Below are 24,372 nucleotides of genomic sequence, written 5' to 3' on the forward strand. Positions count from 1 at the left end.
GGACTGGTCCTCGCATTTATGACACCATCCCCATGGCCACATGTCCGCAATTTGGGCAGTTGGTAACTGGCATCCTGGGGCCACATTATCGGCACTTGTGAACTTCTCAAGACTTCAGAGAAGCAAAATCTACCAACCTTTGGCCAGTCCCTCTTTCTCAGCCCAACTGACCTCACCGGGTGGTGGTGGACAAAATAGAAGGAAGGAGTATTAGATATGCTCGCAGACTTATTTGTAAAAACAATAAAGGCAGGATGCAAATAAATTAAACGTTGCAGCTGACAACGCTGCACGGATCAAGACATGCTGCAATTTTTAGGAAGCTCCCTAAAAATCCAGTGTCTTGGCATACAGTTTGGTGACATAGAACATGCCCGATAACGACCAGTTCTTAGTCAATTTTCAATCTTAAAAATCGGCAGGTAAGAGGATTTTGGAACGACCTCACATTACAGATGTGCCTTGTACTGGTTTGCCTCAAGCAGCATTCACACCCTAAGGCACTTTCATACACACACACAATGTTCAAATTGGACTGCGATTTACGTTTGTGTGTATATATACAGCATATATGTATGTATGTACGTGTGCACGTAGGTGTTATTTTCTTTTGAGAGCAGGCATCAGAATTTCATTTGTAATGTGGACCTGTGTATTCAGAGAAAAAAGTGACAACAAAGGTTATCTTATCTCAGTGGATGTTTGGTGTCCCATTAAAGCCTGGTTTAGATTTCTCCATCGTTGCACATCAGGGAACGTATGTACATGTTGTTTGGAGATGGCTGTATAGGTATTGCATTTATACATCTGCAAATGTGTAACATTCTCACTAGGGGGAGCGCTCAAACAGCAATACACAGGACAGGAAGTCAGAGCAACCAATCAGCACATAGGACCTGCATCTCCACACAACACCCAGTTGGGAATCGGCAGGTGGGTATGCACATCGGCCCATATGCAATCTTGTCCATCCATCAATCCCTTTGCAGTGTAGATATGAAATGGTGGCTATGCAAATGCGGGGGAACACTAAATAAAGCTCAAGATGTAATGTACACAATGCCCCCTGGTGACACAGTGGTTAGAATGCAGCATTGCAAGCTAATTCTGCCGACTGCCAGCAGTTTGATTCTCACTGGCTCAAGGTCAACTCAGCCTTCCATCCTTCCAAGGTCAGTAAAATGAGGACCCAGATTGTTGGGGGCAATAAGCTGACTCTGCAAACTGCTTAGAGAGGGTTATAAGAGCACTATGAAGTCTAAGTGCTACTGCTATGTGAGGGAATCACAGCTTTATCCACCACTGCAGACAACAAACTGATTGAGCTCCTTCTTCACAGAAGCAAATCCAACTATCGCTTTGCTTTTTCAAATACTTACCATGCTCACCTAGCAAGGGAATGGCAGAGGCCCAAAGTAAGATTTAATTAGCAGAGAAACACAATGTTCTTTTCACCTAGAAAGGAACATGATAGTCCAGTCATAAATAAGCCCTAAATAAATCAATTGTTTTGGTCAAGAGCCAACAAAGCCCGACACTATTTACAAGAGCATGTGGAATAAACATATCCCACGTGCATCTGTAGAAAGAAGAGGTCCCAAAATATGATTTACTCCCTCTGATCATGCTAATTTACATTGTGGTCTCAAATCTACTGGATCCAAGGTTGAGTAGTGTAATTTCATCCCTTCTGGGTTGATCATTCAGGAATGGCAGATTAATTCCGGCTCATACAAACTATGGAGCATCACTGTCCTGGAGACAAGGTGCTATGGAAATCACATTTCATATCCGCTGCTCCCGTAGCACCTGAAAGAGAATGCAAATCTAAACATTTAGTAGGGTGTGTTTATACTCGCATCTTATTCCTGCAGAAATGTGTGAAAGTTTCCCTTCTAAAACGTTCCAAATTCCATTCATCGTTTTCCTGCCCCAATACTTCAAATCAGCCACATAGTTTGTGACTAGCAATTCTGGTTACTTTTGCAAGCTTGCTTTTGGGGTAAAAAGGCTAATGGAAGCAATCGTGGTGGCGCAGTGGTTAGAATGCAGCATTGCAGGATAATTCTGCCGACTGCCAGCAGTTCAATTCTGACCGGCTCAAGGCTGACTCAGCCTTCCCCCAGATTGTTGGGGGCCAATATGCTGTCTCTGTAAACTGCTTAGAGAGGGCTGTAAAACACTATGAAGTGGTATGTAAGTCTAGGTGTTACTGCTAATCAAAAAAATATGCACGGGATAAATCTTTTTAAGATGTGCGGACTTCAAGTTCCAGAATTCCCCAACCAGCCATGGTGGCTGGGGAATCCTGGGGGTTGAAGTCCACGCATCTTAAAATTTGCTCAGGTTGAAAAACACTGGTATAAAACACGGAGCACATCCCATCTTGTGTCTCTCAGTATAAATCTACCTTTTACCTTCTCGAATTGACCGGAACACACAAAAAGATCTCAAGTGCCTATGGAAGAATTTCACAGATAATATAAGGATCACTCTGCCTCACCCAGCAAGCCAGAGCAAGTTCTCCAATCTTGGCCTTGCTTGAAGCAAAAAACAAAAAATAAAAACAAAACAATCCCATTTTTAAAATACTTGCATAAGGTGTGAAGCGCCTTTTTCTAATCTGGCATTCTTCTGGATACACTAGAATTGCCACTCCCGAATTTGAAGCCAGTGCAGCATTGGGTTACAGCGTTGAAAAAACGGATTAAGAAAGGTTTTGGAAAGGTGCCAATATTCAGTCAATTTTCCAGGGGGAGGGGGGAGGCTATTTTATCCAGAAAGGAGCTTTCTGAGATATAGCAGTTCTTTAATTCTGAGATTATTTGGGGTTTTATTTTATCGCCCTGGGTAGGATTCTGTTTGGAATAGATTGTTTTAGGATAAAGAGGCATGAGATTGCAAAAGTGTTTATCCATTCATTGGCTCAGCCCTTAAAATGAGAAGATTCAGGCAGTCAAGTTACGACTGAAATGGAGCCTGCCCGTTACAATTGCAAAACGGATCAGTTGCACAGCCAACCTGATTTTTAACACCTCTCTTGTGGCAATTGAGAGGACCAATTGTTTGCAATGGCAGTGGTTTTGTTAAAAACCAGAAAGGTCCATTTTCAGTTTCAAAAACTGTCATAAAATGTCCTAAACATGGCTGAGCTGCAAAGCATCAAATCACGTGGCTACACAGGCTAGGGGAGGAACCATTGCAACTTTGCAACTGGGTTGTAACTCCCCTTTTTCAAAAAGGTCATAACTTTGAATGGGTGCCAAGTGACTGCTTGTAAGTTGAGGACGCCCTGTAAAAGGAATCTTGCCCCATTAAATTCGACATGCTGGAATTGGGTATGTCTAGTTTAATGAAGAGAAGGATGAGGGGGGACATGATAGCAGTCTTCTAATATCTCAGGGGCTGTCACAAAGAAGAGGGAGTCAAGCTATTCTCCAAAGCACCTGAAGGCAGGACAAGAAGCAACAGATGGAAACTAACAAAGGAGAGAAGCAACCTAGAACTAAGGAGAAACTTCCTGACAGAACAATTAACCAGTGGAACAACCTGCCTCAAGAAGCGGTGAATGCTCCAACATTGGAAGTTTTTAAGAAGACACTGGACAGCCATTTGTCTGAAATGGTATATAGGGTTTCCTGCCTGAGCAGGGGGTTGGACTAGAAGGCCTCCAAGATCTCTTCCAACTTTATTATAATTATTATTATTCAGTGTCGCAAAGAGGCAGAGTGAATGTATTCAGAAAGCTTGGCCCCAAAACAGGAAGATGACTGGTGAGCTACAGCTGCATTGTTACTGCCTGTGATTCAGTCAAAACATCAGGAAAAGCCACAGGGGATAGAATCAGTCACCATATTCTAGACCAAGGGTAGGCAACCTTGGCTCTTTTATGACTCGTGGACTTCAACTCCCAGAATGCCTGAGCCAGCCATGTTGAGGGGAAAGGGAGAGTTTGCAAGCTGAGCCACGCTGGATCAGGAATTCTGGGAGTTGAAGTCCACGAGTCATAAAAGAGCCAAGGTTGCCTACCCCTGTTCAAGGTGATTAAAATTGAAGCTTATGCTTAACAATTTTAGGCAAGTAAAACTTTTTTCTTTTACCAATCAAGCAGAAGAGCAATTTTCCATAGAAGCCGGAGAGTTACCTATCTTGTTTAGTAGAAGGATTTCAGACCAGCTTAACTACTCCAAAAAAAAAAAAAAAAAAAAAAAGCCTTTGATAATCTCCAGAATGGTGAACAACCTACAGGGGAAAAAATGTAAAAAAAAAAAAAAAAAAGATTAAAATTATGTAATTTTTACTTCATCAATTTTTTTAAAAAAAATATGTTAAAAATATTCCAGGTAATCAAAAAGATTTACAGTCTGAATAAAAATGCAATGAATGCTGCTATGATGTTTTGAGAAGTTTCCACTTCCCCGTCTGCGTATAAATCCTTGTCATTTGGGACTTCCAGGTAAAGCTTTAGATATTTGTTAAATGTATTAAACAGTTTCTCAATATTTGGTAAACTTTCTTGGAATAAGTTCCTTTCCAGGCTTTACGAAGACATTTGTGCAGGATAAGGGAAAAGATTGTTAACAGCCTTTTCATATATTTTTTTCAAACGCCCAGTCAAGCCCCAAGCTTCCAGGATCCCTCTCCTGCTTGATCTCCTGCTTAGATCCCTCTCCCGATCGAGTGGCACAACTATCACCAAAAGCTGCAATTGGGGCCGAAGTACACTTAGTCCTCAACTTATGACCATAATGGATCCCGCCCCATCACATTCATAAATCATGAGGCTCACGAAAGGGGTCAACCCACCCACCAATCCCATTTTACCATCTTTTTGTGTGTGTGTGACGGTCATAAAGCAAACACTGTGGTCACTGAGTGAACCAATGGTCCACGGTGGGCTGATTTTGTTGACAGCTGGAAATAAATGTTGGTTTTTGGCAAAACTATCATGGTGTGAAACACGGTGTCACAAACTGACTAGGCGTCGTTCGTTACTTGCACCCGGATTTCAGCTGGCAGTTTGCCAAACATAAAAGGGAGGGGGTAAATTCTTAAGGAGGGGGGAGGGCTAAGGAATGCACTGTGTGTACAGTCCATTTAGTGACCGTTCAAAGTTACAACGGCCCTGAAACTTGTGACTTACGACCGTTTTTCACACGTTACGATCTTTGCAGCATCCCCGTGATCAGCGATCAAAATTCAGAAGCTTGGCAACTGGTTCATTTTTATGACCGTTGCTGTGTCCCGTGTGTATGTGTCATGTGATCCCCTTTTGCGAACTTCTGACGAGCAAAGTCAACAGGGGGAAGGCAGATTCATGTAGCAGCCGGGTTACTAGCTTACTAACTGCAGTGATTCACTTAACTACTGTGGCAAGGCTGTAAAATGGGGCAAAACTCAACTTAACAAATGTCTCACTTGGCAACAGAAATTTTGGGCTCCATTGTGGTCGTAAGTCGAGGACTAGCTGTAATTGGCGAACGATGAGCGATGGGGTGGCCCTGGGAAGAAAAGGGAATTTTGCCTTTGCCGGTTTTTGCGGGAAAACCTCAGAACTGACTCCTAGATGGGATCTTTCAGAAAAGTCTTACTCTTAGTGAACTCTTTCAGACCATGAGTTCCTGTTCAGAATGGGCCAACTGGGATGGTTGATACACAATCATATGGTCACAAAAAATCCCACTTTTAAATGGCCATAAATGCAGGCCGATCGCCAAAGGCCCAACATCTGTTCACAGGACCGCAGGTAGAGGTCTGACTGTCAGAACCGGGTTGTAAGTACCTCTGAGGAGATCCATTGTAACTTTGAACAGTCAGTAAGCAACAAGTCGTAAGTCGAGGACTACCTGTATATCTCACCAAGTGCCATAATAAAACTATAATCTTGTATGCAGGTAAAAACTTTACAAAGTTTGATAAGAATTTAATCCAGGAAACATCGATGAGTTCTGGATATTTCCCCACTCGCTGTTGTCTTGGAGAGACAATTAAAAATCCATTTTTATTTCTTTTAATCCTTGCCAAATCCCGAGCTGTCTTGGCAGTCTTTTTTCACTACTCTTGCTGGCTTTTCTTATTTATTCCATGCTTGGCCTGAGCAGGGGGTTGGATTAGTTGACCTCCACGGTCCCTTCCAACTTTATTATTAAGTGCAATGCTTTTTTTGGGGGGGGACATTCTCATAACAGTTAATTTAAACAGTTATTGAGGACAATTTGGGTCTTGGCCTTGCTGGCATTTCTTAAGTCTGGTTGAGATAAGTGGCGGTCTAAATTGATCAATTTATTTATAAATGGATTATACATAAAATAAATACAAAACAAAGTACCTGGATGTTTCCATAGGAGCCCATGAATGATTTTTTTTTTCTCTTATGACCATGATAGGCCTGGCTTAGATTGCTCCTAAGTGCTATTAATATAGCTATTATTGTTTTTTTTTTACTGGTGGTCCTCAACATACGACCACAACGGAGCCCAACATTTCTGTCAAGTAAGACAGTGGTTAAGTAGGTTTTGCCGCATTTTACGACTTTTCTTGCCCCATTTGTGAAGTGAATCACTGCAGTTAAGTTGGTAAACCCGGTCGCTAAGTGAATCCAGTTCCCCCTTAACGTGGCTTGTCAGAAGGTCACAAAAGGGGATCACATGATCCCGAGATACTGCAACTGTCATAAGTACATGCCAGTTGCCAAGCATCCAAATTTTGAACACGTGACCATGGGGGGGGGGGGGAAATGCTGCAACGGTCATAAGTGTGAACAAAGGGATAAGTCCCTTTTTTTGCACGCAGTTGTAACTCTGAATGGTCACTAAACGAACGGTTGTAAGTCGAGGACTACCTGCCTCCTAGGCTTACCCACCCAGAATTGCAACTGCAAGACGGGCTGCTATATAATCAATGGCCATAATAAATAGGTATTTTTAAAACTTGTTATTTGATTCCCTCAGGTTTTTCTTAGCAAGTTCTGATCACAAGCCACCCGCAAGGTAGGCACAGAAATCGAAAGGGGGATATTTACTCCACTAGACCTCCCTCCCCCTTTACCGTCGGAGAAGCGCTGCTGCAGAGCCCATCATCCACAGCTCCCTCCTTCGAGAGAAAGCCTCGCGAGGGAGGAAGGAGGGCGCGCCGGGGAATCGAACGCGCAACCTTTCGATCTGCGAAGGCTTCGGCAAATCTCGCGACCGACGCCGCGCCTCGAACTCCTCAGAAGGAGGGGGAGGGAAGCGCCGCATCCGGGTCCCGCCACAGGCTGCCATGGCAACTCGCCAGACCTTCCCAACCCGCGCGGGCCTCTTTTTGCAAAAGGGAGGGGGGCGGAGAGGCGCTATTACGAAACGCGACTGAGGAGTTTTGGCCCTCGGACCCGCCGCCGCCGAAGGCCAGGCGCGCTTTATTCTCCCGGAGGGAGCCAGTTAGCACACCCACCCCTTTGCCTTCTTACACCGACCTACGAAGCGCGGCTCCCCACGGCCTCTTCTCCGCTCTTCAGGGACTTTCCACCGCCAAGCTTACTAACCGTACCGCCGCCCGCCGCCACGACTCGGGCTTAATATGGCCGCTCGCTTTTCAGAGCAGAAGCCTCTCCTTCCGTCGCCGTCTCTGTGGTCGGTTCTCCCTCTTTGAGGCTCCGCGGCGCGGCGCGGCGCTTGATAGGAGCTGTAGTTCTCGGCGTGCTCGGGAACGCTAAGGAGGCTTAGCTGGCGGATCCCGCCTGGGAACTCGCCTTCCCACAAACCCACGCGGCAGAAGAACGCCCTTCTCCAAGGCAGCCAATGAGAAGCCCCGCTTTCCCTCCCCTCCCCCTCCGCGGGCCAGTTTCTCTCCCCCCCCCTCGAATCTTCAGAAGGATGATGTAATGGCAACGCGGGCGAGAGGGCGGAGCGTTCCTTCCCTGCCCTGCAATTCATTGTGCCGTGTCCCCCGGCCCGGGGCCGCCTTCTTCCCGGCTCCTGCTGCTTGCAGCACGCAGGGCAGGGAGAGCCGGCTGTAACTCCCAAAAGCAAAAAGGGGGCGGGAGTGGGTGGGTTGGTGGGGAGGGGAAAAAAAGAGAGGAGGGGGGGCGCAGAGGAAAAAAAATAAAACCCAACCCCCCCCACCCCCAATCCAGAGTTTGCATCCTTAAGGAAGCTGCTTGCAAGCTTTTGGCCCCTATGTCCGAGTGACTCGCTTTCAAACCTGGCTTCTCCGTTTCTATTCTTTTGCAAAAAAAGGGGGGGGCAGGGAGCGGCAGTCCCCAACCAGGTGAGTCGCCTCGCTTGCTTTTTTTATATAGATAGATATATAGATATATTTATTGGGGCCGCTCGGTCTTTCCTGGATCTACTTTCTGTTTTTTTTTTTTGTTTGTTTGTTTCTTTTCTTAAATCAACTTGGACTGTCTTGAGCTGCGAAGCCTCCCTTTGGCTGGAGTGGCAAAACTGGGGACGCTTTTTCTCCTCTGGTTTTTTTGGGGGGGTTGGGGATGGGGGGGGTGAGGAAGGAGACGCAGCATCACCCCAAAGCCGGAAAATTGGTAAAGGATATTCAGGCTTGGCCTTCGCCTTTTTTTGGATTTGAGAGCAGTGCTCCTTTCTCAGCTGCTCGGTCCTAGAGTTGATCCAAGGCTCGATCTTCCTTCTACTATCCTTCCTTCCTTCCTTCCTTCTACTACCCTTCCTTCCGTCTTCCTACTATCCTTCCTTTCTTCCTTCTTCCTACTATCCTTCCTTCCTTCTACTATCCTTCCTTGTTCCGTCTTCCTACTATCCTTCCTTCCTTCTTCCTACTATCCTTCCTTCCTTCCTTCTTCCTATTATCCTTCCTTCCTTCCTTCTACTATCCTTCCTTTCGTCTTCCTACTATCCTTCCTTTCTTCCTTCTATCCTTCCTTCTTCCTACTTTCCTTCCTTCTTTCTACTATCCTTCCTTCCGTCTTCCTACTATCCTTCCTTCCTTCTTCCTATTATCCTTCCTTCCTTCCTTCCTTCCTTCCTTCTTCCTATTATCCTTCCTTCCTTCTACTATCCTTCCTTCCTTCCGTCTTCCTACTATCTCCCTCCCTCCGTCTTCCTACTATCCTGCCTCCCTCTCTCCCTCCGTCTTCCTACTATCCTTTCTTCCTTCCCTCCCTCCCTTCTTTCCTTCCTTCCCCCCATTTTCTCCTTGGGAAGGAAATGCATGGGAAGAAAATCCCTACCGAGGTGTATTTGGCTGCAGAAAGCGCATCGGGCGGTCGGATGTCGTTTCCTTCACAGCTCCTTCCCGCTTTCTTTTCCCTTCCAGATGTTGGGGTGGCGTGGGAGCCTCCAGCTCCTTCCCGCTTTCTTTTCCCTTCCAGATGTTGGGGTGGCGTGGGAGCCTCTGGGGCTGCTGGAGGAACGGGTGGCTGCATCCATTGCGGGTTGCCGGGTAGGGGAGGGAGGGTGGGAGAAAAGGACACGTTGGATGACTTGTTTGTGGGAAATGGGTGTGAATTTATGACACCTTATAAAACCGGCTCCTGGTCCTTCTCATCCATCCTTTCATTGTTTGCTGCTTTGATGTTGAAAAAGGCTTCCTAAATGAGAAGATTGTGGTTTCCCCTGCTAGCTTTTTTTCCAAAGGTGACAGGTGTGTAAGATTTTATTTTATTTTTTTTAAAAAAAGCCAGCTTCCCTAGCAGTTCCATGTTGTTGAGTTTGTTTATTCTGGAGTAAACCCCAATGAGTTCAGTGGCTGTTAAACGTCAGCCTTTAGCTTGCTTGCTTGCTTGCTTGAAGTGTGCCTTTGCCTTTGATCTTTGCTCAACCCGACCTCGCAGTTGGGTGTCAAGGAGGCTACAATTGTAGGAAGACTTAGCCGTAAAGAGACCCCTGTAAATAACATGGGATTTGGCTTTGCTGAATGTAAGATCGACTTGGAACGTACCTTTCTTTCTATTTGAGCATTTCCAAAAGGTTGCAACCTAAGGGAAAAATTGCAGGGAGTTAAAAGATTCCTGCTTCTGCGGGAGCTTTGCAGATGTCTGAAGAACGGGGAGAAAATTGCTTTTTTTTTTTCTCCTTTCTTCATTCCTGCAAATATTTTTCTTTGACCCTCCAAACTTTGGTGGGTTTCCAATTCATCCTAGTCGAGTAATAAATGGGAATTGAAGGAGATATATGCTGGTAACAGTGGGTGGGTCCCATCTTTTGCTGAAAGGACACCCAATGCAGTTCAACAAGGAATTGGCCACTAGTTCTGAAAGGGTGACTTTGAAAGTCAGGCTTTGCTGAGGAGAGAAGAGCAAACATTTAACGGAGCAAAGAACAGAATAATCTTGGCTGCTCAAAAGAGAAAATTCTCAGTGGATCTTTTCACTCTTTTAGAAAAAGTCTGGAGGTTTTTTTTCCAAAGCTGGCAGCTGTGACCACTCTTTGTTTAGTTGCAAGGAATTGCTTTGAATTCCCTGCAACTTCGAACCATTGCCGTGTGTCTCCACAGTGAGAGCTTGATGTGTTTGGGGTGCTCAGAAATCCTGACATCAGACAGCATAAAACTGCCCTTTAGGATAGGGTTGAATTTTAAGGAAGGGATAGTTTAAGGGGCAGGTTTTCCAGGTTATAAAATGGGTCTGGTTTAGACCGGTGTTTCTCAACCTTGGCAACCTCAGGCTGTATGGACTGCAGCTGGCTGGGGGAATCTGGGAGTTGAAGTCCACACATCTTAAAAGTTGCCCAAGTTGAGAAACATTGGTTTAGTACAGGGGTCTTCAAACTTGGCCCTTTTATGACTTGTGGACTTCAACTCCCAGGATTCTGGAAGTTAAAATCTACAAGTCATGAAGGGGCCATAGTTTCCCCCATGCTGGCTCAGGAATTCTGGGAGTTGAAGTCCTCTAGTCATGAAGGGGCCATAGTTTCCCCCATGCTGGCTGAGGAATTCTGGGAGTTGAAGTCCTTAAGTCATGAAGGGGCCATAGTTCCCCCATGCTGGCTGAGGAATTCTGGGAATTGAAGTCCTCAAGTCATGAAGGGGCCATAGTTCCCCCATGCTAGCTGAGGAATTCTGGGAGTTGAAGTCCACAAGTCATGAAGGGGCCATAGTTTCCCCCATGCTGGCTGAGGAATTCTGGGAGTTGAAGTCCACAAGTCATGAAGGGGCCAAGTTTGAAGACCCCTGGTTTAGTAGAATTCTCTTTTTCTGTTTTCCTGTTTCTCTCCTGAGGAATGAGATGGCAGTTAAATCTCACAAGAGAGAAATTATCTTACCACTTGGAACTCTGCATTTTACAGGGGTTAGGAAATTTGCTTTGCATTTTTGGCTCATCCCAAATCTCGGACTGAGTGTTCAGCATTGGCACAGCAGTGCGTCATGTATGTGTTTCACTTTGAGAGTGGGAAACTAAATTTCATTTTTGATGTGTGCCGTTGTGCCCACAGTAAAAAAAAAATGACAATAAAGGTTATCTTATCTTTATCCAGTGCTGGTGGGTGCTAAGTGGCTTCTTTCCAAGCCTATTGACAATGCTCTGTCAAAGGCTGTGAATGTAATGAAGAACTTAAAATGTTACTCATCCTGCAAGCCGTATTGGTCTGAGACAGCTTTCTGTCCCAAGGGGGCCTCCAAATATGCAGTTCCAGTTCAGTTCCCAGAATTCTCAGCTCTTGCTGTGGTGCCTGGAGAATAATGGGAGTTGGTCCATGCATCTGGGAAACAGCTGGTTTGAGCAAAGACAGTCTGAAAAATGTTTCTCTTCTGCCAGTCCAAGGGGTGAGTAACATCCAACCTGGCCCTATTAGCTGATACTCGAGTAAAATCAGCATCCAATCATAAATAGGAGATGGTTAATATTGCAGGCTGACTCTGCCCACAGCCAGCAGTTCAATCCTGACTGGCTCAAGGTTGACTCAGCCTTCTATATTTCCGTGGTCGGTAAAACGAGGACCCAGATTGTTGGGAGATAAATATGCTGACTCTGTAAACCGCTTAGGGAGGGCTGTAGAGCAGTGGTTCTTAACCTGGGCGATATTGCCCCCCAGGGGGCGATTTCATTTTTCAGGGGGGCAATGGAATGAAAAGGGGCGACGCGGGGGCGAAGGAACGAAAAGGGGGCGATATGGGGGCGATGGAGCAAGATGTTTTGGGGACACTTTTAAGACTTTTTCGTACAGTGAATCGCTGTATATCTGTCGAACAAAAACATCAGATCGCTCGCTATTAGTGGATTGAATTGTGTTTTCAAATGTTCCTCCAGCTAGCTTCAATAACACCGTACATATGTGAATATGCATTGCTTATCTTCAGCAGCAGCCTCTATCCCAGTGGTTCTCAACCTTTCTAATGCCGTGACCCCATAATACAGTTCCCCATGTTGTGGTGATCCCCAAGTGGGTGTGGCCACCAATAAGAGGGAGTAGGACAGCTAGGGAAAAGGGAACAAAATGGTGGACAGCGTGGTTTGGCGACCCCCCATGAAATGGTCGTTCGACCCCAAATGGGGTCCCGACCCACAGGTTGAGAACCACTGCTCTATCCATACAGTGGCACGCCATTGGCCAGAATATGGGAGATATGGGGAAAAGACTGGAAATAAATTATTTGCATTGATATGTCCTGATGACAATTTTAAAGAAAACAAAAAAAGTGTTTGCATAAATTGAATTATTTCCTATGATTGAGAGGTTATGTTAGGGGAGGGGGCGATGACAACTTGCTCATTTGCTCAAGGGGGCGATTCGTTCAAAAAGGTTAAGAACCACTGCTGTAGAGCACTGTGAAGCGGTCTATAAGTCTAAGTGCTAAGTACCGTCATAAACAGGAGTCAGTTACCAAGGGTCTGAATTTTGATCATGTGACCCTGAGGATGCTGTGTGAAAAACAGTCATAAGTCACTTTTTTCAGTGGATTTGTAACTTTTGTCACTAAATGAACCCAAAGCGCCAGAAGGCAAGACAAGAAACAAGAGATGGAAACTAATCAAGGAGAGAAGCAACCTGGAACTTCCTAACAGTGAGGACAAATTAACCAGTGGAACAGCTTTGCCTTCAGAAGTTGTGGGTGCTTCATCACTGGAGGCTTTCAAGAAGAGATTGGACAGCCACTTGTCTGAAATGGTATGGGGTCACCTGCTTGAGCAGGGGGTTGGACTAGATGACCTCCAAGATCCCTTCCAGCTCTATTCTGATTAAAACTGAATTAGTTTTAGGGTGCTGATTTGACCCCCCTGTTCTATTCCAAATTGACCCCATTGATCTCTATAGGCTGAGCTCCTTTTTTAAAAATAAATATTTTATTAATTTTCTAGTTTTACAGTCAAATACTTGATAGACAATGTGTTGTCTGGGTCCATTAGTAATTCAGTGGTCTGTATTAACTTCTTCAGTCTAGATCCAATATTGCACCATCACATGTTTCTTCTCTTCTTCCGGTAATACCTATTTTCCCACACTAGGCAAATACAATTCTTATTGTTATTAATAAATATACAATTGAATAAACATCTTTGTTACATTTTTCTTATAATATCAATAATGTCACTTTTAGATAACTTTTCTAACCAAAACATCTCTTAATTGCATTTGCACTTAATAGCCCTATGTTCAATCAGTATTCGGTTTTTGCTTTGTTAAAAAATGTTAATTTCCCATCAGTGTTAATAATAACAGTAACAACAACAACAATAATAATAATAGAATGCTGGTAGCAACCTGTGTCAACCATTAGCACCACCAATTTGAATGTTCAGTTGACTTAGGTTCATATCTAATGAATAAAAGATAATAATAAAGTTGGAAGGGACCTTGGAGGTCATTTAGTCCAACCCCCTGCTTAGGCAGGAAACCCTATACCAGGGGTAGGCAACCTTGGCTCTTTTATGACTCGTGGACTTCAACTCCCAGAATTCCTATGCTGGCTGAGGAATTCTTGGAGTTGAAGTCCACGAGTCATAAAAGAGCCAAGGTTGCCTACCCCTGCCCTATACCATTTCAGACAAATGGCTGTCCAGTCTCTTCTTAAAAACTTCCAGTGTTGGAGCATTTACTGCTTCTGGAGGCAGGCTGTTCCACTGATTAATTGTTCTCACTATAAGGAAGTTTCTCCTTAGTTCTAGGTTGCTTCTCTCTCTGATTAATTTCCATCCGTTGCTTCTTGTCCAGCCTTCAGGTGCTTTGGAGAATAGCTTGACTTCCTCTTCTTTGAGGCAGCCCCTGAGATATTAGAAGGCTGCTATCATGTCCCCCCCCCTCCTTCTCTTCATTAAACTAGACATACCCAATTGCAGCAACCGTTCCTTATATGTTTTAGCCTCCAGTCCCCTGATCATCTTTGTTGCTCTTCTCTGCACTCTTTGTAGACTCTCAACATCTTCTTTACATCGTCGTGACCAAAACTGGATCCAGTATGCAAATGTTCTTTATTGTTTATAATATCAAAGTAAGTTATATTTCGGTAACCAAAAGCTTCCCTTATTCAAACTTCTTAGCATTTTCCTGTTTTCCTTCTCATACCAAAATCTGATATTCCAATTACAAATCTTACCTTTCTAATTATGATAATACTTCTATTTCTAGCAATTATCTATTCTCCACCATATTCAAACATCTAGTTAGTAATATAATAGCCCATAGACTGAGCTACTTGATGATAACACTAGCAGATCTTAGACTTCTTCAGGTAAGGCTGAAAAGGCTGAACTCCTGGCAGTGCAGGTAGTCCTCACCTTACAACAATTTGTTTAGTGGCCATTCATCGTTACAAAGGCACTGAAAAAAGTGACATGTATGGCTGTGAAAGTTAAGAAAGGCTGAGCGCCAAAGAATGGAGGCCTTTGAACTCCGGTGCTGGAGAAGACTCCTGCGAGTCCCTTGGACTGCAAGGCGTTCAAACTGGTCAGTCCTAGAGGAGATCAACCCCGACTGCTCTTTAGAAGGCCAGATCCTGAAGTTGAAACTCAAATACTTGGGCCACCTAATGAGAAGGAAGGACTCACTGGAGAAGAGCCTGATGCTGGGAAAGATGGAGGGCAATAGAACAAGGGGACGACAGAGAATGAGGTGGCTGGATGGAGTCACTGAAGCAGCAGGCGTGAGCTTAAATGGACTCCAGAAGATGGTAGAGGACAGGAAGGCCTGGAGGAACCTTGTCCATGGGGTCACAATGGGTCGGACACGACTTCGCAACTAACAACAACAACAACTGGTCCTTATATTTACGACTCTCACATCATCCCCATGGTCATGTGATCAAAATTTGGGGCTTGGCAGCCAGTATGTATTTAAGATAGTTGCAGCATCCTCTCCCCCTCCTCTCTCTCTCTCTCTCTCTCTCTCTCTGTGTGTGTGTGTGTGTGTGTGTGTGTGTGTGTATGTGTGTGTGAAGATAGTTTCACTTAACAACCCACACAATTCACTGAACCGCACCGATTCAGTTAAGAACGGTGGCAAAGAAGAGAGTAAAGTCAGGCGACGCTCACTTAACAGCCGCCTTGCTTAGCAATGGAAATTCTGGTTCCTATTGTGGTCATAAGTCAAGGACCACTTCTATAGACCATGACCAAGCAAGATGGAAGATCATACCGAGCAAGATGACCGGGGGGGGGGGGAGGGAGATAGGCCAGTATTTCCCAACCCTGGCAACTTTTAAGATATGTGGACTTCAACTCCCAGAATTCCCTGGTTGGCTGAGGAATTCTGGGACTTGAAGTCCAACATCTTAAAGTCTCTGAGGTTGAGGAGCCCCGGCATAGACCGGCATTCCAAGTTAGATGGGCCTCTGTAGTTCTGATTTGTTCTCCTCCTGCTGACTTTGAAAATGTCTGATCCTCGGGGAAGAAACTTTTGCCAAACTTTTGCCTCTTGAAACAAAATCCCATGTTGTTTTTATACTCTAACAGAGAGAGAGAGAAGGCGAGGGGGGAAATATAAAGTTTGTTGGGCGGACGAAGTTCCTTTCATTCTTTGGGCTAACACTGCTGCTTTTCATCCTCCAGTTAAGTCCGTCCTGGTGAGAAGCCAAAGTTGGAATCGCTTTCATTGGGAATCAGTGAAGCTTTTCACACTTGTCTCTTTAGGATCAACGCCCAGGAGGCTGTGAGGTCTTTCTCCCCATAGCTCCTTCGAAGGGTGGGGGCAATGACTCAGCAAGAATGAGGAGGCGAGCTTTTATTCATCTGCCTTCTGCCCCATATCAATTCGACCCAACGTCAAGTCAATTCCTGGCTCAAATGAAAGCTCTTTCTGCAAGAATACAGAATAACAGAGTTATTAACAACAGAGTTGGAAGGGACCCTTGGAGAGGTCATCTAGTCCAACAGTCAGGAGACTCTGTAACACATCTTTTTAATGCCGCGACCCCCAACCGGTCCTAAGTCGAGGACTACTCAACCGGTCGTAAGTCGAGGACTACTCAACGGGTGCAGCACCGTTTGCAGAATGGGACTTTTGGCGGGCTCAGCAGGGCAGAGACAGCCTGGACAATTCCTATTGGCTTTTGAAAGCCACTAGAATTAGACTCTATTCAAGAGAGTCTATTCTATTGGCTTTCAAAAGCCAATAGAATAAAAGGGAGTAGCACAGCTAAGGAAAAGGGGAAAAGAAAATGGCGGATGGCGTTGTTTGGCAACCCCCGTGAAATGGTCGTTCGACCCCAAATGAGGTCGCGACCCACAGGTTGAGAACCGCTGCTATAACAGAAGTCCCCAACCTTTTGGGTACCAGGGACCGGTTTTGTGGAGCAAGGTTTTTCTGAGGACCAGAGAGTGCATGGTTTTGTGTGCTGTCTGCATCCCATGGATGGGGCTTTGTTTGTTTCTGCAGACCGGTTATTGGCATGGTACCAGTCCACGGCCTGGGGGTTAGGGACCCCTGCCCTATACCATTCTGGACAAATGGCTGTCTTAATTTCTTCTTTAAAACCTCCAGTGTTGAAGCACCCACAACTTCTGGAGGCAGGTTGTTCCACTGATCAGTTGTTCTCCCTGTCATGAAATTTCTCCTTAGTTCTAGGTTGCTTCTCTCCTTGATTAGTTCCCATCCATTGCTTCTTGTCCTGCCATCAAGAGCTTTGGAGAATCGGTTGACTCTCTTTTCTCTCTCTACCTGTATTCATGGGGTGCTAAAAATGCTGTCAACCTTGGAGGTCTTCTAATGACTAGTCCAACCCCCTGTTCAAGCAGGAGACCCTATTATACCATTTCAGACAAATGGTTGTCCAATCTTTTCTTAGAAACCTCCAGTGTTGGAGCATTCACCGCTTCTGGAGGCAGGTTGTTCCACTGGTTGATTGTTCTAACTGTCAAGAAGTTTCTCCTTAGTTCTAGGTTGCTTCTTGATGAGTTTCCATCCATTGCTTCTTGTCCTGCCTTCAGGCGCTTTGTAGAATAGCTTGACTCCCTCTTCTTTGGGGCAGCCCCTGAGATATTGGAACACTGCTATCATGTCACCCCTGGTCCTAATGTTGATAAACAAATTCATGTTTTATTTAAAAAAATGCCTGAATTCATCTGTCTCAAAATCTGATTCGCGACAGATCTGCAGAGTTTGAAATACAGTTTTGTCCGTTCAAAGGTTTTGTGAAAAGAGTCTTCTCATTCTCTGGAGCTGTCTTTGATGGTTCCACCTCACACCCTTTGGTAAATTAAACATACTTGATGTGAACTCCTTGTATCAAGGGGTATGAACTGGAAAAAAACACCACCACAACAAGGTTGGAAGGGACTTTGGAGGTCTTCTAGTCCAACCCCCTGTCAGGCAGGAAACCCTGTACCATTTCAGACAAATGGCTGTCCAGTCTCTTCTTAAAAACTTCCAGTGTTGGAGCATTCACCTCTTCTGGAGGCAGGTTGTTCCACTGGTTAATTGTTCTCACTGTCAGGAAGTTTCTCCTTAGTTCTAGGTTGCTTCTCTCCTTGATTACCATGTTTTCCTAAAAATAAGACCTATCCCAAAAATAAGCTCTAGCTTGATTTTTAGGGGTGGGCCTAATAAATAATAATAATAATAATAATAATAATAATAATAATAATAATAATGATGATGATGATGATAATAAAGTTGGAAGGTACCTTGGAGGTCATCTAGTCCAGCCTCCTGCTCAGGCAGGAAACCCTATACCATTTCGGACAAACAGCTGTCCAGTCTCTTCTTAAAAACTGCCTGTGTTGGAGCATTCACAACTTCTGGAGGCAGGTTGTTCCACTGGTTAATTGTTCTCACTGTCAGGAAGTTTCTCCTTAGTTCCAGGTTGCTCCTCTCCTTGATCAGTTTCCATCCCTTACTTCTTGTTGCAAGTAGTCCTCGACTTACAACAATTCATTTAGTGAGCATTCAAAGTTGCAACCTCACCGAAAAAAGTGACTTACGACCATTTTTCACAATGATGGCCGTTGCAGCATCCCCATGGTCACGTGATCAAAATTTGGATGCTTGGCAACTGGTTTCATATTTATGACAGTTGCAGTGTCCCGTATCATGTGATTCTCCTCTTGTGACCTGACAATCAAAAGTCAGCGGGGAAGCCTGATTCACTTAACAATTTCCTAATTTAACCACTGCAGTGATTCACTTCGCAACTGAGGCAAGAAAAGTCATAACACGAGGCAAAACTCACTTAACAACTGTCTCACTTAGCAACCGAAATTATGGGATCAATTGTCATAAATGACGACTACCTGCATTTGAATAAACAAATGGACAAGAAGCGACGGATGGAAACTATTCAAGGAGAGAAGCCACCTAGAACTAAGGAGAAACTTCCTGTCAGAACAGTTAACCAGTGGAACAACCTGCCTCCAGAAGCGGTGAATGCTCCAACAATGGAAGTTTTCAAGAAGAGACTGGACAGCCATTTCTCTGAAATGGTATAGGGTTTCCTGCCTGAGCAGGGGGTTGGAATAGATGACCTCCAAGGTCCCTTCCAAATCTGTTATTCTGTTAAATCATGTTTATTCAGAGTTTAGGTTAGATTTAGCAGCTTTACCTCGGGAGCAGAAATGCACTGGACATCAGGGTGTTGTGTAATCTGCAGTTTGTGGAATTGTTTGGCATCGGTTCCTGAGCCGTGTTCCTTTGCTGTGTGGGGATAGCTGGAATTGAATCCATGTGCTCAAAGCCAGATCCCTTCCAGCTGCTGTTTCTTGTTATGACCGCAGAGATTTATTTGCATTCTTCCCTTGTGTAACTGACATTGTTTTGTCCCTTGGCAAACTTCTCTTGTGTGTGTGTGTGTGTGAGAGAGAAAGAGAGATTGCGTGACACAAGAGCTGAGTGAACAATGACATCCCCTTTTCTTTGAGGTCCTGAAAATTTGTAAACACTGCCACAGCAGCCCACCCACCCCCCCAGGCTAATTTGGTGTTACATACAGTTTGATATCACTTTTGATCTTCTACGTGCCGTTCTTATGTATTAAAAAGTGCCTTTTGTTGATATGAGATCTGATCTCTTTTCCTTTCCTTCCTCTTATTTTCTTTAAAGAAGAACAATTAAAGACTCCGTCCTTAGTCTTCCCTAGATTTTTTTTTTTCCTCTTTGTGCTCTGATTTTATTTTATTTTTTTAAATTCTCCCTCTTGGCTAAAAAGGAGAAAAACTGGCCAATGTTGCTTCCAAAGTGGATAATATGAGACTTCCTTGACAAGTTTTGAAAATGTGAATAGGAGAAAACTATGCGAAGACTTTAGGAAAAAGGGTGGGTCCAATTGTCAAATCCAAATGGAACAGATGTTGTTCGTATACTTGTGTAATGTTATTTCTGTTTCTGCAGTCTTGTGGGCTGGTTTCCTTTAGTAACTTCACCCTCTTTCTTAGACCTTCAGGATAATATTGTATTATATTATTGACAAAGCAAGTTACCCATTTTCTTTAACTTATTTTGATTATATCCCACTAAATCCAGTGGGTTTTATTTCAAGTAGATAAGATGAGATTGAACTGTCAGATAACTGCTTTACAGATTGTCCTCGAGTTACAGCTCCAGAAATCATGGGCGCTCAATCACTAGAAGCTTTAAAGAAGAGACTAGACAATCACTTGTCTGAGATGGTATAGGTTCTCCTGTTTGAGCAGGGGCTGGACTAGAAGACCTCAAGGTCCCTTCCAGCTGCTGCTGCTATTATTATTATTATTATTATCATCATCATCATCATCAACAACAACAACAACAACAATAACTTAGCAACCAGGATGTAATTACGACAAGTGTAGCATCCTAGACTCATGTGCAAACTTCTTAGTCAGCTTCCAACAAGCAAAGTCAACCGGAGGGGGAGGGGAGCGGGAAGCTGGATTTGCTTAATGACCACAGGATTCACTTAATAACTGCAGTGATTCGCTTAACAAACGGTGGCATGAAAGGTTGTAAAATTGGGCACAACTCACTCAGCAACCCCCTTTGCTTAGTGACAGAAAATTCTGGTTCCAATCTTGGCTCCTAAAGTCGAGGGCTTCATTTATTTATTTAGGTCAGGGGTCTTAAACTTGGCCCCTTCATGACTTGTGGACTTCAACTCCTAGAATTCCTCAGCCAGCATGGGGGAACTATGGCCCTTTTATGACTTGTGGACTTCAACTCCCAGAATTCCTGAGCCAGCATGGGGGAACTTTGGCCCCTTCATGACTTGCGAACTTCAATTCCCAGAATTCCTGAGCCAGGATAGGGGAACTATTGCCCCTTCATGACTTGCGGACTTCAACTCCCAGAATTCCTCAGCCAGCATGGGGGAACTATGGCCCCTTCATGACTTGTGGACTTCAACTCCCAGAATTCCTCAGCCAGCATGGGGGAACTATGGCCCTTTTATGACTTGTGGACTTCAACTCCCAGAATTCCTCAGCCAGCATGGGGGAACTATGGCCCTTTTATGACTTGTGGACTTCAACTCCTAGAATTCCTCAGCCAGCATGGGGGAACTATGGCCCCTTCATGACTTGTGGACTTCATCTCCCAGAATTCCTCAGCCAGCATGGGGGAACTATGGCCCTTTTATGACTTGTGGACTTCAACTCCCAGAATTCCTCAGCCAGCGTGCCTGGCTGAGGAATTCTGGGAGTTGAAGTCCACAAGTCATAAAAGGGCCAGGTTTGAAGACCCCTGGTACAGTAGTCTCCTGCTTGTGTAGGAGGGTGGACTAGAAGATCTCCAAGGTCTCTTCCAAGTCTATTATTCTGTTATTCTACAGAATGTATAGCTGGGTTTGAAGTTTGTTTATGTCAGTGGCATTGCGGAAAAATTAAGCTATAGGTCATGTCTGTTCCAGCAGAAATCAGCAGGAATTCCTGCAATTACGTGGTTGGTTTAGCTTCAGAAGCTGGACTTGTGGTTTAAGAAACTGTGTGTAGAGCATTCCATGATGGTGGTGATGATAGTTTACACAGACTGAAAACTTAGCAGCTGCTGCAAGACATCGGCTAAACAGAAATGTGAATTTAGCTTCTCCCCCCCCCCCTTGACTTTGGTTGTGAGAAACTGGCTGGGACCCTGCAACTGTTGTAAATACCTCATTTCTCCAAAAATAGACCGGGTCTTATATTATTTTTTGCTCCAAAAGACGCATTAGGGCTTATTTTCCAGTTAGATCTTATATTCGGGAAAATACGGTACTATACGCGTGTGTCTGGCTGACGATCTTAACTGGGGCTTATTTTCAGGTTGAGTCTTATTTTTGGAGAAACCTGCTGGGTGCAAAGCACCCAAATTTTGATCCGATGACCCTAGGGATACTACGATGATCATTAACTGCAAAGGCTGGCTGTCAGTCACTTTTTTCAGTACCATTTTAACTTCAAACGGTTGCTAAACAAATGTTGGTAAGTTAAGGTCCACCTGTACATCAATGGGTCTTCAGGCAGTGTAACCCAGTGGGAAACCTTGAATTACACTCTTGATTTTTTTTTTCTCTCTGCCTTTTCCTTTGCTGGGGTTTTGAGATCAGTGTGCGGTGGCAGCCAAAAAGGCTAATATAATCCTGGCTTTGCTGGAAAACCAGCATTTACTCCCAGTTTTCAGTAAAACGTGCACCCATAGCAAGCTATTGATTCAGTTAACAACCACAGCATTTGCTTAATGGCTGCAGTGGTCGCTTTTTGCTTGGTGACCGCTGCCAAAAAGCCTGTAAAATTTTGTCAGCCACATAAGGGAATCCAAGTTAGGACCTGGTGGGCTAATTCCATAATGGTCCTAACTAGAGAACTGGCTGTAGAAGCTCCGCTCAGCTAGGCAAAATCAAGGAAGCAAGAACCCCAGAGATTTTAGGCAGCTATCTTGAATGCCTAATCTGGGGGTAAATACAGAAGGGTGAGGACAGTAAAAAGAATGGTCCAGCCTGAATTTATAGCGAGTTCATTAAGGCACCTTGAATGATGTGAAATGTTTCTTCTCAAATTTCTAATGTGTGGGTCGAGTTGCCATTTATGAAATTAACTGTTAACTGACTCACCTATTCCTAACTCTCACAGTCTGGTTTGGAAGCTTCACTGCTTCGGACAGGAAGGCGGTGCAGAGAGTGGTGAGGACGGTAGAAAAGATTATTGGCAGTTCCCTCCCTCCCATCCAGTACACGGCGTTCCTTGAGCAGGGTCTGTAAGATTGTCTGGGATGCTATACATCCTCTTCACGACCTGTTTTCCTTGTTATCTTCTGGGAGGAGGGGGCTTTGTAGTATCCGAAGCAGAACGTTTGGGATGAAGCCATAGTTTCATTCCATACAGCATTAACCTTGTGAACTCTAAAGCTTCCTCCTTCCATTATATATTCAAGATGGACAGTGATTAATGTTTATATGTTACTTATATGTAAGGGTGTAGGTCTATACATATATTGTATATAGTGTGTTTAAATGTGTGTTATGTATGCGTACACTTTGAGAGGAAGCAACTAAATTTCATTTTTAATGTGCTGCCCCCCTCGAGCTGGGTGCAGGGTTAAGAGAGCAGAACAGCCAAGTTTGCAACCAACATACACACACACGTATATACACACAGAGCTACGTTATTAAGCAGAGAAAGGGTAGGAGAAAACGTATGTATACAGTATTGTGAACTCTAAAACTTCCTCCTTCCATTATGTATTCAAGATGGACAGTGATTAATATTTGTATGTTACTTATATGTAAGAATGTAGGTCTACACATATGTTGTATATAGTATGTTTAAATGTGTGTTATGTATGCGTACACTTTGAGAGGAAGCAACTAAATTTCATTTTTAATGCGCCATTGTGTCCACAGTAAAAATGGCAATAAAGGTTATCTCTTTATATCTATCTATCTATCTATCTATCAACTATCTATCTATCTTGTATTAGTCGGGGAAAGGAGGATAGTCCCTATAGGTAGTCTTTGACTTACAAATGTTCACTTAGTGACTGTTGGAAGTTACAACAACACTGAAAAAAAAGTGAGTTATAAATGTTTTTCATGCTAAGAATAGTTGTGGCATCCCCATAGTCATCTGATCAAAATTTGGATGCTTGGCAACTAGTTCCTATTTATGATGGTTGTGGTGTCCCGGGGTCATGTTATCTCCTTTTGCTACCTTTTTCCTTCTATTTTCCCTACAGTAACAACTCTGTGAGCTGACTTGGGCTGAGAGTGAGTGACTGGCCCAAAGTCACCCAGCTGGCTTTCATGGCTAAGGCAGGATTAGAACTCAGTCTCCTGGTGCTTGGCCCAAGGTCACCTGGCTGGTTTTATTGACAAAGGTGCGACTAGAACTCTCAGTCTCCTGGTGTTTGGTCTCCTAGTATTTGGCCCAAGGTCACCTGGCTGGTTTTATGCCTAAAGTGGGATTAGAACTCACCATCTCCCGGTGAGTCACTCAGATGACTTTTATCCCTAAAGCAGGACTAGAACTCATTGTCACCTGGTGATTGGCCTAAAGTCACGCGGACCGCTTTGATGTCTAAGGAGGAACTAGAACTGCCAGCCACCTAGTTTCTAGGCCAGCATCTTGACTAATCCACCAAACTGGCTGTTATAATGAGTTTATCAAGGTTGAGACTTTAGAAATGATACGAAACATTGCTTCCCAAGGTTCTCATCGCCTTCTCTGGGTTTCCAATTATGCGATAAAGTATTAGCTGATTTGATTTCTATCTCTTGACTGTTTATGTCAGGGGTAGGCAACCTTGGCTCTTTTATGACTCGCGGACTTCAACTCCCAGAATTCCTGAGCCAGCACGAGGGAAACTTTGGCCCCTTCATGACTTATGGTCTTTAGTTCCCAGAATTCCTCAGCCAGCATGGGGGAACTATGGCCCCTTCATGACTCATGGACTTCAACTCCCAGAATTCCTGAGCCAGCATGAGGAAACTTTGGCCCCTTCATGACTTGTGGACTTCAACTCCCAGAATTCCTGAGCCAGCATGGGGGAACTATAGCCCCTTCATGACTGGTGGACTTCAACTCCCATAATTCCTGAGCCAGAATGGGGG

General features: G+C 44.4%; 1 protein-coding gene across 2 annotated transcripts in view; it reads left to right on the forward strand.

The window, feature by feature from the left end:
- Positions 1–8,082: 8,082 nt before the first annotated feature.
- RAB30 (RAB30, member RAS oncogene family) overlaps positions 8,083–24,372 on the forward strand; it is a 41,183-nt gene continuing 24,893 nt past the window's right edge. Inside the window, exon 1 of one of the 2 annotated variants that reach the window (XM_039363938.1) lies at positions 8,083–8,247. The gene's annotated coding sequence lies outside the window, so the exon portion shown is untranslated. Of the gene's footprint in view, positions 8,248–9,447; positions 9,595–24,372 lie in introns of those variants that run through there. The other variant, XM_039363941.1, reaches the window with a different exon arrangement.

Source organism: Crotalus tigris, unplaced genomic scaffold (assembly GCF_016545835.1).
Source record: "Crotalus tigris isolate CLP2741 ecotype Arizona unplaced genomic scaffold, ASM1654583v1 scf7180000019633.284382, whole genome shotgun sequence".
Classification (NCBI taxonomy): domain Eukaryota; kingdom Metazoa; phylum Chordata; class Lepidosauria; order Squamata; family Viperidae; genus Crotalus; species Crotalus tigris.